Source organism: Maylandia zebra, linkage group LG18, assembly GCF_041146795.1.
Source record: "Maylandia zebra isolate NMK-2024a linkage group LG18, Mzebra_GT3a, whole genome shotgun sequence".
Taxonomy (NCBI): domain Eukaryota; kingdom Metazoa; phylum Chordata; class Actinopteri; order Cichliformes; family Cichlidae; genus Maylandia; species Maylandia zebra.
In genome coordinates, this window is record NC_135184.1 from 25,494,493 (window position 1) to 25,511,321 (window position 16,829).

At 39.3% G+C, this 16,829-nt stretch overlaps 1 long non-coding RNA gene across 1 annotated transcript; it reads right to left on the reverse strand.

The window, feature by feature from the left end:
• Positions 1-4,242: 4,242 nt before the first annotated feature.
• On the reverse strand, positions 4,243-16,277 carry LOC143413403 (uncharacterized). The gene is made up of 3 exons (XR_013094020.1): positions 16,082-16,277; positions 4,713-4,824; positions 4,243-4,401 (listed from the first exon to the last, which is right to left on the reverse strand). It is a non-coding gene; the product is annotated as an uncharacterized LOC143413403 (long non-coding RNA).
• Positions 16,278-16,829: the final 552 nt, after the last annotated feature.

The window sequence follows — 16,829 nt, forward strand, 5'->3', positions numbered from 1 at the left end:
CTCACAATCTGATTTATATCTGATAATAACTAAGGAAAGCGTAGTTAGTTGCATATATTTTCCTTGCCGATACCACAATCTTTCCTTGTGCTTAAACCTTTTTGTACTTCCAGATATGGAACAAAAGTGCAGAATGTGCATTATTCCACTATTAAAGCTTTTGTTCAACAATGTATTTAAATGAGACAGATTTCCCCCTTTTCCTCATAAATGAAGTCTGCTGCTACACTCACTGGCCAAATCCTCCTATAGGCATTAAGTCTACAATTCCCCTAGCAGGAAAGTCATCATCAGCTTCCCCCTTCACACAGGGAGCACCTAGATCCAGGCTTAGATCCAGTTCAATAATTGTACATATGGTACATTCACATGGTAACTTATTTTACACATCAGGTGACCCACATGTAAAGGTGGTGTTACATTTGATTACATAAAAATGAAAGAGCTTTCTTTTTCTTTTTTGTCTGTCGCTCTTACATGTTTATATAGATGAAAGGCTTAAGAAGACCATTAACACCTCACTCTAATATAACTATTAAATAACCATCTCAGTAACAGTGTCTGAAGTAAAGATAACAAGCATAATGCAAGTAGGCTTTATGATATATTAAAAAAATGCATCAGATAGGCTGTACAGATGTACCTAATAAAAACATACACGTCTTCTTTCCTATGTGGGTCACTAACGACTAAGTTAGCGGGTTCCCTTGGTTACTGTGTGGGTTAAACATGAGCCGGCCTGCAGCTGAATCTAAATTGTAAATCAGTCATTATTTGCAATTCCCCGCCACTCCCATCCAGTATGTTATTTAATACCGATTACTGAGTAATAGTCAGCCTTCTTATGGTTGGCGCCTGTGTGCGGTGTGGAACAAGAGCATTTGCCCACCACTGCAGAAAACTGAATCCAATACGCAGCTGAGGTGCTGTTCAGCTTTGCGCTTGCAGTTGTGCAGATGGCTTTGCTGCACTAATCACTCCTGCTGGGTGGCAGGGTTGCTTGTGCAGTGAATGCAGAACAAAGAGTCACAGGTTATATATATAACCTGACGGGCAAAACTGAACCTGTCTTGTCTCACGAGTTTAATTAAATTCACACAGACGTGGTCCATGCGACCCACTTGATAGTGCCTCTGGAACCAACTTGTCCAGGCCATTAGCCACTTTACAGATGGGACAATTCACATGAACATGTTAGTTTCAGTTGCTGGATCTAATAAGGCGCCTCAGGGGTCTTATTTAAATATACAGTGTCCTCCAAAGTACAGACATGTGACATATTAAAGTAAAGGTTTGAACTCTTTCCTCTTACAGTTGGGGTCAAAGGTTCAAGATTTATAAAATAATGGGCTGCACGTTCATATGTCACATTATTCAGTTAATTCACTATTACAGAATGCTGTTTATATTTTTTAGCTTTACAGCTTGTGTATGAGCAGATTGTAGGGATCCTTATCAACTCATAAATGCTTTTTAGTCTAAATAATAAGATCAGTTGTGCGCTCAGATTTTGTTGATCTGTTTTATCTGCTCTAAGTCGCTGTGATATAGACTCACAGGATAAAGTCACGCTGTCCATTTTAAAACACTTTCACAAGTCTGCGCAGTTCACAGCTTTATGAAGGCGTGGGATCTCCCTTATTAGACTTTACAAGAACGTTGTGAGTTTCCGGGAAATTAGCTGCAAAGGCAACAGAGGCCGTACACAGGAACAGCGCTCTGATCTGGTGACATAATTTTCCTGTAGTGAGTCATACAGGTGCACTCTTCACAGATGAAAGGCGTACTGCGTTTCAGCGCAAATCACTGGCTTGCCTCGGTAAGTAAAAGGGGAATGTACAGAAGTGAGAAAAAAGTTTGACACTACGTAGCTTAACATGAAGCGGCTGTGGTCAGGGAAATTTCTCAGCATGAAATTCAGAATGTTTGCCTGAAACAGCATCTAAATGAGGATTTTACCTGGTAATGTTTTCGCTTTTTTTCTTAAACATTACTGTAAGTCTTTCATAAAATTAATTTGAACCAGCTTGGAAGTTTTACATCATGACTTCATCACCATTTTGCTGACTTTTAAGTAATATGAAGCTATAACCCTCACGTGATTAAAAGCACTTGTGTCTGTGTCTGTATGATCAGATCATGTTCAGTAAAGTTATTTTTCAAACAAAAGGAAATAATTACTATGTTACCCAAAGTCAGTCTTTTAAAAAAATGTACACCCACCTATCTGTTGGCCACTGGACGGGCATCTGTTTACCTGCTAGCCAACACAGGCCATCATCTTGCATCCAGTTTGCACATGAGCGCAACATAAAGAGCTTTGACTGTCAAAGCAGACTCAGTGCTGCCTCCCCATGATGTGTTGGGGAATCAAAATAAAACCAGCTGAGCATCATCACAACATGTAAAAGTCTAACATTTTGTTTTATATAAAAAACATAAAATTGCTACACACTTGGTAGATATACTGAAGAAGTTACCGTTTATCACATGACACATAAAAGATGTAATATTCGTGCACCAGGAACTTAGTCAGACGGGGTTTTTCTGCCTGCAGCTGCAAAATGCTAACCTCATCCCGATTATCATACACGCTGCAGGAGTGATTGTTTTTCACATTATATATTCTTTTTCTCTTTTGCCGGTGTGGTGCTTGAAATCAAAATGGATCATCCCACCTACTCTCACCAACAAGTCTCTGCTGAATCCTTCTACCATTTCAAATGACAATCAAATGCAAGTCACTTTCCACCACACTTGCCGCCCCATAAATCTGTTTTGTTTACGGCAACACATTTTGAAGCCATTAATCTTTTAATGTGATTTTAAATTTAAATACCCCTCCACCCCCCCACCCCAATTCAAGCTGATTTTCTTTGTTAAAAATATTCTGTGGCCATCCTTTTTACTGAGGGCGTTAAATGTATTCCTGCAGTCCAGATACAAGAAACTGTGCCAGCATAGAGCTGAATTAAGGCAATTGTGCTGAATGTAAGATTTTTTTATTTTTTTATTTTTTTGCTATGCACTGTTCCTTTGTGCAGACACTCTGAGTGATGCGGTTGTAAAGAGGCCCGGACAGAGTTCTTTATCATAGGTCTATGAGACTTTCAGAGTCTCTCCAGTAATCAGGTCCACATGCCAATAGTGATGGATTCTGCTCTGCAGCTACCCTGCAGACAACACGCACATACAAATCAGAATTTACATGCCCAAGTCTTTCTTGATCAATAAACATTTACTCCTGAGGAGAGTCTCCATCTGCGAGCCTGTCGTCGTAATCAGATCAACCTTTTGTATTGAAAAATGAGAAAATGCATAAATGGGGTGACCTCTCAGTACTTTTGTCACGTACTTTCTGCCAGTGTACGTAAACAGAACAGGGTTTTCTCACCTCAGGATGCCGTGGCGTTAACCTGACTCCAAACTGTTACATAGGGCGCTAATGAAATCAGACCTAAAGCAAATTCTGGCAGGGACACACAAATTACAAGGATGCTGATGACATTGCTCCTAAGAGACAGAGATCATTTTAATCAATTAACTGAGAGCATTTTGCTTCACTGATTAAGCCGGAGAGAGGAGCAACAAATGGCAGGGCTTGCTTTGGTTGGATGAAGAGGATGCCTTCCTATTTCAGCCATGACAGATGCTGGAGCATGCCTGGACACTGCTGGACTACTAAATCCTTGCAGTCAGATGTTTGATATTTCACATGCGACCTCAGCACGTCTCCATGGCTAGAAATGTAATACACGTTTGACTGCCTGACGATGAGAGAACAGACTCATGCTGTGACTCAGATTGAAGTTGCGAAGAGTTTTTCTGCTGGACCGTCAGTTTGTGCAGTCCTCTGCCGTCCTACATGTACCATTTGCTTTTTATGTAAAAATAACATATTCATGTGCCTTCCTAGAATGATAATGTAACACCACTAAGTTGGACTGGTTGTAGCCAGATATTTTTTTTTGTATTTGTCTGTCATTTTTTTTAACTTTAGGTATGAATACTAATGCGTTTCAATTTAGCCTCCACAGACAGACACACTTTAGCTGTTTTTAAATGAATGCTAATCTCTCACATATTTAATTCTGATTGAACATTCCTACTTCTTACCAAATCAGTTTTTTCCTGGCGCTGCTATCTTACTCATGCAGGGGCAAAAAGGAGATAGTGTTTAACGCCTGAAGGCGAGGAGATTTTTAAAAAAATGTTTTTTATTCACTTACTTACCTCTGTGGGAAGGTCAGAGGTCAGAGTCAGCTACAGGCCGCTAGTCCTGGAGCAGGTAGGGATTCGGTGTCAAGCTCAAGGACGTTATGGTAAGAAGGTTTCTTGCCGAGTCTTCTGATGCAAAGGTCAGTAACCTGCTCAATGTGCTACCTCGCAGCCCAATATGTCCTCCAAACAGACAGCATAAATAAAATGCATGAACAGTAATAATACAAAAATTCTTTTGCAAAGTATCTGTGGTAATGTTCATTCCTATAGCAGTTGTTATGTCAGCTGTAAATCAATACAAGGCCTAATTGAACATTATTGCTGTGCAGAAAGCTCTCCTCTGAGTCCCGATCTGTTCTTTGTCACGTTGGAGAATGCGAGTCACATTCATCCCATTCTGCGCTATTGTATCTGTAATTACACATTATCATGTTTTCATTTAGACTATTTATGGTAAAAAAGAAAAGAAAAAGAAAAAAATGAAATGCCACCTGCGTTCTTGCCATCCTCTCTCCCCATGTCTCTGTCAGAAGTATTGTCAGGTCTGAATGTTTCATGACTCATTCGTTCCCTTTCTCCAGTCCTCTCTGCATCTCATCCTGTCTGCAAAAGAACACACAATCTCTAAAAAGTTCTTCCCTCCTGTTCGTCTTTGCATGACGCAAGTCTAATTACGTTGAATTATTTGGCCAATGGTCTGTGAAGCACATTGCGGCCACGATCGGTGCACTACAAACAGACCGTTATCAGTGAAATCCCTCTGCCTGCGAGTGCATGGAGATGGAAGCATAATTAAAATGCAAGGAAACCAGGTCACAGATAAAACTATCCACTGGCCAAAGAGTAGACTCCTACACTGGCACGACTGTGTACTCTGCATTTTCATTTGGAAGCATTTTTTTTCATCCCACATCTCACAGTTAATTTACATCTTTTGGTACTTTAGCTGATATTATTCTCAGGATATTACTTTTACTAAATACAAGAAGTCTTTTTCAGTCATTAAAGGATAGCATTTTATACAGAAACATTACACTGTAGTAAGTAAACATTAGACTGTATAGTACTTGTGTTTAATTGATGATTACATGAATCCTGCATTTGATTTAGTAACAGAAACCATCTGTTTAGAAAAAACCTCACCATCTGTCACTGAAGGAGAGAATTAGTTAAGATGGCTTAACAGCCAACATTGAATTTACAGTCAAACTTTGCAATAAACGACACAAAAACTTGGTGACCAGAGAACGAGGGAGGAGTGAAATACAAATGGGCAGGACGGTTAATTAGTCATTCATCAGCGCTTCCCTAATAACGCCTGACCCGGGACGTTATAGCCGGTAATGATTATTTACTAAGTAACCAGCTGGAGGATATTACATTAGTGAATCATTGGGTAATTATCGGTTCATAATTAACATAAATCGATATCGCTCATCACCTTTTTTTCATGTGTCTCTCCTGATTAAAATGATACAAATGTCATGCTTCACTTTACTTGAGGGGACACAGACACAGAAGGTAATGATGAGTAATTCTGAAATAATGACCGAATTAAAGTATGATGATTCAGGTGGCACAAAAAGAGTAATGGTTGGAATAAATAGTACACATCAGTGTTAATCAGGAATTCTTATGAATTGATTCAGCAGCATGATGCCGTCTAAACAGTGTCCAGGAGATGACCTGACCTGACCGCAGACCTCTCGCCCGCTGAAAACATTCACACATTCAGAAATAAAGGAGAATATTTCCTTAAGAACAGGTGATGCAACACAATGATAGACATGCTTCTGCCCCATCTTTCATAAAATAAGCATATATTTTTCCAAAACAAAAAAAATAGACTGTCAAATGTATCAATTTCAGCCATTATTGTGTTGTTTTTAAGTGACTCTCAATTAAATATAAGACTTTAATGATTTTAACATTACTGCAATTTGTTTTTGTTTAGGCAGCAATGTGACAACTTTTTTTGTTGTTGTGTAAATGGAGCTGTAATTTTTTCCCTAATGGTCACTACAGTATTATCTTTTGTTAAACAATGCGCGTATGCTAGAAATTCCTGTTAGGAGTTATTACTGTTAATGAACGACTTATTAACTATGATGCCATTCCTGTTTGTTGTTAGGGCCCAGGTCTGTGACCCGGCGTTTTGAGTTTATTTTGTATTTTTGTTTTTCTCATGTTAGATTGCATTTATGTTAAGTTTTTGTGTCAATTAGTTAAGGTTTAGTTGAGTGATTTATTCCGGTTTATGTTTCTTTCATGTCTCCGTGTTTATGAGTCTTTTCCTGTCTTCTGTGTTAGTCTGTCTTGTCCTCTATGTTTAATGTTTAGTTATGCCCGTGCTTTCGCCTCCCTTATCTGTTCCCATGTGTCTCTCCTTGTGTTTCTTGTGTCACGTGTGTGTGTTTCCATGTCTATTGTCAAGCTTGTCTTGTCATGTCCATTATGTTTCTTGTTTTATTTTGAAAGCCTTCCATGTTCAGTGTGTTTAGTTTTACTTCCCCTGTCGTGTCATGTTTGTGTCAGCTGTGTTTCCCCAGGTGTTTCCACTTCCCTCATTAACCTTGTGTGTTTAAGTCCTCTGTCTTCCTCTGTTCAGTGTCGGGTTGTCTAGCGTCATGTACTTCAAGTCGCAGGATTATTTTCAAGCTTAGGTTCATATTCATGTTTCTGTTTCAAGTCACAGTTTACATAGTTAATCCTATAGCTTCCCCAGTTCAGCTTATAGTTTAGTTTCGCCATTGCCTTTCTATGTTCCTCTATCAGCCATAATTAAAAGCTCGCTTTTTGTTAAAATCCTGTTCTCTCCTGTTTTCCTGCTCTTGGGTCCGCACCACAAACACACCGGCTATCCTGGCCGTAACACCCTCCTTCTTCAGTCTTGATTTATATGTGGTATATATATGATTTATATATGGCCCAACTAAACATTGTGGTGTACTTATGAAAATTAGTATAACTAGTGTCACCAGGCTGCACCTTTTAGGAGTTAGTCCACAAATGATAAAAGTCATCTTTCTATTACAGTAAACACTATTACTGGAGTTGTGTTGCAGGAGTCATTCAGCTAATGTCTGCTGGCTGCCTGCCCTGAACAGTCATCATCCAATCATCCAATCACTGCTTCAGAGGTGAGTCAAGCCTTTGACTTCTTACATGTCTATGGGGCTGTAGTTCGAGTGATCCCTGACATTTAAATTACACCAATTTCCAGTTCTATATTCTTATTCTGTGTCTAAAAAAGAATCATTATTCACAGTTAACAAAATCCTTATTGAACTTATACAAAGCCCTGGTGAAGCCCCCTCAGGTCATCAGCTCACCCATTGCCTGAAATAAGCCCTTTTAGTGCCCATCCTCATCATGGCCCCAAACACAACCTGGTGTTTCTGAGTACCTCTTCACCTTTCTCAAAATACACTACATTACCAAATCTGATCCAAACTATGAGAGCATACAGCCCAAACATCCACAGCAATTAATATTACAGAGGCCCATTACCTGCTCATTTTGAGAGCTAATGTTGGATTTAGTCTTTTAATTACATTTAGACAGTATTGATATGATCTCAGTTAATCAGCACACACGAGGGAAATGCACCAAAAAGGTTAAAATTGAGAACTTCTGCTGTCTGGAAATATTGAATATTATCTGATGTGGTGGTGACTGGTAGCTCCCTGTACTGTGGCTTATAATAGCTTTCTCAAATACAAAACAGCTTGAAAACCTGTGTAGAATTATAAATTACAGCTTAGCTAAATACATCTTTTATGCTGTGCTTTCAGTCTATTATATAACATAGTAAGCTATTATATATACTCTGCTGATCAATACAAGACCATATTAATTCCCTTTTTTTAAAATCAAACACATTTAAGGATGGAAAAAACTTCCAGATTGAGAGTCATATGGATCCTGAGATTCTGGCTCGTTGTGAATACTTGCACATATGCTGATCTGAAATTAAGCAGAAAATAAGCAGCCACCATACAATCTACACTCAATGGAGTCAAAGGAGCTTGCAAAGAAAAGCGTCTGGACTTCTTTAAGTTACTTGAAGACGTTTCACCTCTCATCCGAGAAGCTTCTTCAGTTCTAAGGTCAAATGGGGGAGAGTCCCAGATATAAACCTAGTGGGAGTAACCCCCCACAGAGGGACGAAAGGACCCCCTGATGATCCTCTAATCGCCTGAGCCAAGGTGTGAAACTGGGTGTGGGTCCCAATCAGCCAGAGTTTCGGGTGTGTTCATTGTGAAACCTGGCCCCACCTTATCATGCGAATTCCTGAGGTCAGATGGCCCAGGATGTGAGTGGGCGTTAAGGCGTCTGGGAAGGGATCTCAAAACTGGATTATAGATGGCAGAGAGTTGGTGTCGTAAACCCCCGCCTCTGTTCAAAGATGGTCACTCACAATGAGCTCACCCGAAACTCTGGCTGATTGGGACCCACACCCAGTTTCACACCTTGGCTCAGGCGATTAGAGGATCATCAGGGGGTCCTTTTGTCCCTCTGTGGGGGGTCACTCCCACTCGGTTTATATCTGGGACTCTCCACCATTTGACCTTAGAACTGAAGAAGCTTCTCGGATGAGAGGTGAAACGTCTTCAAGCAACTTAAAGAAGTCCAGACGCTTTTCTTTGCAAGCTCCTTTGACTACGATGACCTGGATGACTGAGAACCTTCACAGACATACACTCAATGGACACTTTATTAGGTACACCATGCTCGTAATGCATTTGAACCTGTTTGCCTTCAAAACTGCCTGGATTCAATAAGATGTTTGAAACATTTTTGGTTTTGGGGATTTTGGTCCATATTCACACGATAGCATCACGCAGCTGCTGCACATCCATGATGTGAATCACCACATCCCAAAGGTGCTCTGTTGGATTGATATCTGGTGATCGTGGAGGTTGTTTGAGTACAATGGACACACTGTCGTGTTCAAGAAACTAGTTTGAGATGATTTCAGGTTTGTGACATGGTTTGTCAGCCATAAGAAGATGGGTACACTGGGCTCATAAAGGGATGAACATACTCAGCTGGGCTGATGCTCAGTTTGTACTGAAAGTGTGCAGAGAAAATATCCCTTACACTGTTACAGCACCAACAGTCTGAAGCATAAATACAAGGCAAAGAATATTCATGCTTTCATGTTGTTTACACCAAATTCTGAACCTGCCATCCGAATGTCACAGCATTTGGGTTACATTTTTACAGTTTTCTAGTGTCCAATTTTGGTAAGCCAGTGTGAATCGTAGCCTCTGTCCTGTTCTTAATTGGCAGGAGAGCCACCTGGTTTGGTCTTCTGCTGCTGTAGCCCATCTGCTTCAAGGTTCCATTTATTCTGTGTTCAGAGATTCTCTTCTATATACCTTTGTTGTAATGAGTGGTTATTTGAGGTACTGTTGCTTTTCTATCATCTTGTAGCAGCCTGGTCAGTCTCCTCTGACCTCTGGCAACAAGGCATTTTTGCTCCGAGAGCTGTCCTTCACTGGATATTTTCACTTTTTCGGACCATTCTCTGCAGACCTTTGAAATGGCTGTGTGGGAAAATCACAGCAGATAAGCAGTTTGTGACATGCTCAGATCATGCTGTCTGACACCAACAACCATGCTGCATTTGAAATCACTTAAATCTTCTCCATTCTGACGCTCAGTTTGAACAATGTCTGCATGTGTAAATGTAGAGTTGCTGCCATGTGATTGGCTCATTAAAATATATGCGTTAATGAGCAGTTGAAGAGGGGTGCCTAATTAAGTGGCCAGTGAGTCAGTGTATATATGACAGTGACAGGATAAATGAGGAAAAGCAGGTCCATGTCGTGGTCCGCATGTCTTCAGTGTCACCTTTCTTGTGTTCTCTCTCTCTCTTATCTCGTGAGAATGGGTATGTGCATGGCAGGTTACCGCCTCAGGAGGCGTGACAGTAATTAAGTTCATGAAAGAGCTGGATGCGCACACCTGACGGCCATTATTCATCACACTGTCTTGAGGATTTCCTCGGTGTGTGGCTTCTCTGTACGGCCTTTTTGGAGTCACAGTTCTACTTGGACATGTTCTTTAGATTTCACTCTTGAGAGGTTGTTTCAGTACCTAATGTGAAAACCAGCTCTTGTAAACAAAGCATCTCAGTAGTTGCTGTGTCTAGCTCCATCAGATCTTAGCTAATTGTGAACCAAAATGAAAACAGAAAAGTGCAAAAATATAAATATAAGAATAAATAAATAACAGAATAATAAGAATAAATAACAGCTTGTCCATCTCACTACCTATTTATTTTAAAAAAGCACAATGACTAGCACACTTGGATGCCGTTTGGGTTAAATGAGCTTGTTTCGACCTGCTTTGTATTTGTATTGCAGCATAATCTCAAAACCAGACATAGCCTTTGAATGAACTCAGAGAGGCTATTCTGAGATTGGCTGACTACCTAGCTACAGCTGAATGTTGAAAAAAATCTCCTATACTTAAGCAAAATTAGCAATCGTCAGAAAAAACCAAAGGATGCTGCTTTTGTCTGCCTAAAAAATTCATAAATAAATAATAAAAAGTGATCTATAACAGCAATCATCTTATGTGTGGGAGACTGAATTGAGTTCACAAATCAAAACTGAAATAAAAAGTCATGGGGAAAAATGGTTCCTTCATCAAAGTGAACGCTCAAAGCTCATCAGTGGTGTTTACATTGAGCTTGTAAACCTTAATGTCCACCACGAAGACCACATAGCAGCTTACCTCATTAGGTTATAGAGCTCATCATAATGTTTACAGTGTAGTTTGTTGGCTTTTTCCAGCCCATGATACAGTCCTAAATCTTATTAGTTATTCCAAATAGCTCGTGCTCTAGTTAGCACAATTCATTTGGGTCTCATTAAAGTGTTTTTGATGAATAAAGAAGTGACTTAATGTGCTCCGGTAGTGACCTATAATGATTTAGAACATCATTAGAATCACCAGCCATCAAAGTGTAGGCTGATGCTGGCTGATTATCATGAATCTGGACAAAGTTGTTTGGAAAACCTAAAAAAAAAAAAACCCTCAAAAAAAACAACAAAAAAAACCACACCAAGTTAAATATGGCCCATTTACAATTTGACGTGTTGCAAATATATGCTACATAAAGCAAATAGCTTTAAAAACTCTATTACAAAGGGAAAAGAAAGAAAAACTGCGGTGGTGGTCATTAATATATAGATTCAGTTACTGTGACTCAGAGTGTGTGTCGAAAATAATTAGCAGATTTAATGACTTGTGATTTTTCATTAAAATAAAATGCTTGCAAATTACCATGGTTACCATGTGTACATATCCACGGCCCTGTCAAATATGAATATATTCTTATTTATATTACGAGTATTAAATAGTCACTGACCTGACACTAATGCTGTTAGATATGACTCCGTTTAATTTGTTTAAATTAGCAACTTTCAAGAACGCGGTGAGGCGCAGAATGTGTAAGCCTGTCGTTTTCAGTAAGTCACATTAAATATTAAAAAGACCTTTCTGCTTTCATTTCCTTAGCTTTTACAAGTAAATGTTCTTGAAATCAAAACTAATGAATTAAATACCAAGAGATGATGTGAATATATATAACCATGACACAAAAAGCTACTTTCTGTCTGTGCAATATTCGCCACTTCTACCTCATGCCATTTATTCCGTCCCTTTGTGCATCTTCACACAGCGTGCAGTGCACCTCCAGTTTGATAATGCACTGCGTTTGATACTAAAAAATCTGCTGTTTTCAAGGCTGGAGTAAAGCTGAGTATGGCAGGAAGAAGTTCTTTTAAATAAAGCACATACAGGCACAGTTGGCTGGAGGTTAAAGAATGAGGCTCTTAAATGGAAGCATGAGGATTTGGAGCCTCTCAATTGGGTGAGGACATGAGAATGTGAATAGAAGAGAAAAGGAGTAATGGTGAAAGCAAAGTGCCCTTAAATATGTCCTTCAGAAGCTGACCATGGAATACTGGGGACACTTTATACACCTGAAAGACTGGGAAACAAAGCATAGGCACTCACAGAGAGACATAATATGCCCTCCTACAGTCTAAAAACATGAAGGTTAGGTGAAGTAGAGAAATAGCGTGTGTGTGTGTGTGTGTGTGTGCGTATGTGTTCTTGAAATAGACTGCCAACCTGTTGAGAGTGTAGTAGGGTATAGCTGAATGCATGCTGGGACAGGCTCCAGCAAACCCCCTGTAAGCCTGCATGAGATAAGAAAGGACAGAAAATGAATGGATATTAATTCCCACCATGCAACACACTAAGTGAGCTTTCTCAGGGTAAGTAAAATAGTTATCTCATTAAAGTACATTTAAAAGTACATTAGCGCTGTAACTTTTGAGAGAAGACATACGACTTTTGTTACCTAACAAATGAAATTTTACATAAATCACATCCTTACTCAATTCATCGCAGTCACACGCGCTGCTCCAGCTTTCCTCGGTCTGTTATGATCACGAGATTTCGGCTGCTAATGTCAGTCAAAGCTGAGTCCTTTCCCAGTAATACATTTTGGTACAGTACACAAAAATGCTTGTACTTATGATTCAATATGAAAGTTACAGAATCATTAAGAGTTGCTGAACAACATAATGTCGGTGACACAAAGTAAGGCGTTTGAGGTTTTTTGAAGTCGTACCTCAGCGCTTAATGATTTTTGTGCCCCTTGAAGTGAAGCGGTGTAACCACATTCCAGGTTTTAGCTGGGGATCAGGCTGACTGTAAAAGAAGGCATTTGAACTGTCATACTCAGAGCGCTTACAGCCTATTAATATTCCCGTCCCCATCATAGTCTGGCTGAGAGTACTGTGGAGGAAGATGGCACGCGTGCTCATTGATGGCGGGTGGGCGTGAGATCGATAAATATAAAGTGCTGTTTTTGCAGCATAAAACTGTGTTTAATGTGCATGTGGATAGGTGAAAGTGGCCTTCAGTATAAATAAGACTAAATGTAAATGCTAGTCCATAATAAGATTTGGCCATGGAGCTGCGTGGAAAGGCAATAACTCAGAGGTCATGAAGTAATGAGGCACAACTTTAAAAGCTTCTCAGTATTATGTATCTCTTGGGGGTGCGCGGAAAGAGTAAATATTGATTCAGTAATGAGGAATGAACGGGTCATTATCGTCCTGTAGCTGAAGAAAGTCCTTGTGGAGAAAGTGATCCTTACAACTTACCTCCATTGTTTAACAGATAGTCGTGAACCAATCTTCACCTATTGATTTATCAACATGCTACGTGACCGTTTGTTCTCTGGCAGCTCATCATCGTTTACTGTGCAGCCTCTAATTCACTCAGCAATGACTCCAGCTTTAACAACAACATCAACTGCACTTCAATTACACAACGAGAGACTTAAATCGGATCAAATTGTGCAACTGAAGTTTTTACCCAAGTGCCTCTGACAGACACTCCACTCACCGACCACTTTATTAGGTGCACTTTGCTAGTGCTGAGCTGGACCTCCTTTTATCTTCAGAGCTGCATTAATTTTTCATGACATGGACTCAACAAGGTGCTGGAAACATTCCTAAGAGGTTTTAGTCCATATTGGCATGACAGCGTCACACAGTTGGTGCAAATTCAACAGATGCACATCCATGATGCGAATCTCCTGTTCCATCGACATCCCAAAGGTGCTCTGATGGATTGTGATGTGGTGACTGTGGAGGCCATTTGAGTGCAGTGAGCTCATTGTCATGTTCAGGAAACCAGTTTGAGATGATTTGACTCTGTGACACTGCGTGATCCTGCTGGAAGGAGCTGTCAGAAGATGGGTGTACTGTGGTCACAAAGGGATGGACTCAGGTAGGCTGAGGTGACTAGCAGAGATGGGCAGTAATGTGTTACAGTAATCTGATTACTTTTTTCAAGTAATGAGTAAAGGGATTACTATTACAAAAAGTAATTAGATTACTGTTACTTTTCCATAAACACGCTGTGTTACTGCGTTACTAAACCGTGATTTTGTTTATGAGAGTGTCTCATGACAATGACGTGCGAGCGTGCGACGTCTCTGGCAGCAACAGACGTGTGCAGATCAACAATGGATAATATGGAGTGTTGGAGAGAGTACGACCATGCAGCGTTTAAAGCTGGGAAGTACTGACATTACTCTGAGTTTGATTCCGTAAAAAGTGACAAAAACACTAGTGTCTGTTGTACACTCTGTGTGGGAAGAAAAGTTCTTTCTACAGCGAAAAATAAAACGTCAAATCTGACCAAGCACCCGGCAAACCTCCAACAGCCCCACTCCTGCTAAACAGGTGAAAATCTACTTAAGAGAGACAGGACTCAGTGCTGCTGAATCTTTGATTTTATTTATTTTTCGCTGTGTTTTACTTGCATCTATTTGAAAGAGTGAGTGTAAATACAAAAATATTTCATTTCATATGCTGGGATATGCAGAAAATAGGGTAAAATGTTAAACAAATTTCTTCAAGTCAAAGACTGTTGCATATAATTTAATTTTTTACTTGATGCAATGTGCATAAAGTTAAAAGATTAAAACTAATAAAACACAAAAAGTTGTTAAAAAGTTTTAACAAGAGACATTTTCATTTGATTCATTTTTAATTGATGGAAAATGCAGAAAAAAAAAAAGAATTGGGCTGAAAGGTTTTGCTTCATTAGGTATTCAGGTTGTGTATCATGTTTTTAAAAAGTAAGTAATGAAGTAACTAATTACTTTTGAAAATACATAATCAGTAAAGTAGCTGGATTACTTTCTTAGAGAAATAATCAGTAACTAATTACTATTTTCAAGTGACCAACACTACTGACTAGGGACCCAAGAAAATATCCCTCATACCATTACGGTACACGACCACCACTGGAACCCATATTTTTGAGTATAATATGTAACAAAGTAATGTATGTGTGTAACGTATGAGCTCAGAATACTTTTTGTCCTATGCTTCATTTCTGGTTTGTAATAATTTAATTCATAAATGTTACCAACACTAGTCCCTCATCACCAAGAAGTAAATCGTCAAGGAAAATGTTGCTCTAAACTAAGCACTGAAATCACTCAGCAACACTGTTCTGTGTGATTACAGCTGTATATATTTAAGTCAAATAGTATGATTTTGTCATTTGTGACATTTTGAAGAGTAGTTGAGTATTTAACCCTGTAAAGCCTGAACCAATGAAATAATTGCCAGCAAATTAAATATTTTTGAAATTCTATTTAATGAATCTTATGACAAAAATTATAAATTTGTACATATGCGTTTTCATTTTTTGCAGTTCATTTAAAAAAAAAAGAAAAAAAAGAATCACACTGATGATGTAGACGTCAAAGAACTCACAAATATGACACAGCTGAATCTTAACACAGGGTATTATGTGGTTCTAGGTTGCTACAAAGGCAAGGAAGTTATTTATAGGTGTGTTTACAACTAGAAAAACACCATACTGGAGCTGGAGAGTCATATTTTTCCACACGAAATGTTGAACGATATTCGGAAATTTTATTATTCACACCCAAGTGCTCGAACAGAACAATGTATTTCTAATATGCAGCCACAGTGACAAACCCGACAGCAACATGAGTGCAATACACACAAACTTAATTCATGAATTATTCATATGAATTTATTTACAAATCATGTTCTTGCTGCGTTTGGGTTTCCTTCTGTGCAAATGCATCAATTTTCACCCTAAAGTCATAAAGTCCTGTTTGTACCACTCGTAAGCTTTAAGTTCTCAAATCTCAGTTCTCAAGTCTTTTTCTTTGTTTGTTTTTCCATACTTTTTTTTTTTTTTTTTTTTTTAATCTGGCCACTATTATGATGAGAACTAGCTCAAAAAATTGTAACAAAGATGCACTGTCACTGTTTACCTGTCAAGGGTTTCTTGATGTTCATCTGCATCACCGCTCATCTACAAAACAGTCCAATTAGGCAGCTCGTCTCTTTGGCATGCATGCAGGAATTGGGTCATATTGGGTGGCAACAGAGGTGGTTTGAAACTCAAAACATGAAGCTCAAACTAGAAAACATAACCAGGCAACAGAGAACCAGAACATTACCAGAATGACAGCGGAAAAACACAGCAAGCGTAGAAGACAACAACAGAGGACAACACGGGGCTTAAATACACCAGGGAGTAACGATGGAATGGAAAACAGGAGGTAAGCACAGCTGGGGCTAATCTGACATAACCAGACACAGGAAGCAAAGCAGGATACATTGATATAGGACACAGACTATCAAAGTAAAACAGGAAACAGGAGATAGGCACAGAGACGCAGATTTGACAAGGGGACACGGCTGACGGGGAAGACAGAGCGAACAAGGAGCACAGAGACAGGAGTAACAAACTGCAACACAAGGACACGACTGGCTTTAAAGACACAGGAGACACTAGACAGGAAACTAGACAAGGGGCGTGAAACACAGGGGAGGCATTGAGACAAAACCAAAGAATTAGAAAACTCCAAAAGATATAACAAGAATTTAACCGAAACAAAGAATATTAATGATCAAAAACATAAACACCGAGTCACCAAACTCAGGACCCTGACAATGGTCTTTCTTAGTCTGTAAGAGTGGTTTCATATTAGCATGTTTTTAGTCACATTAGTGGTT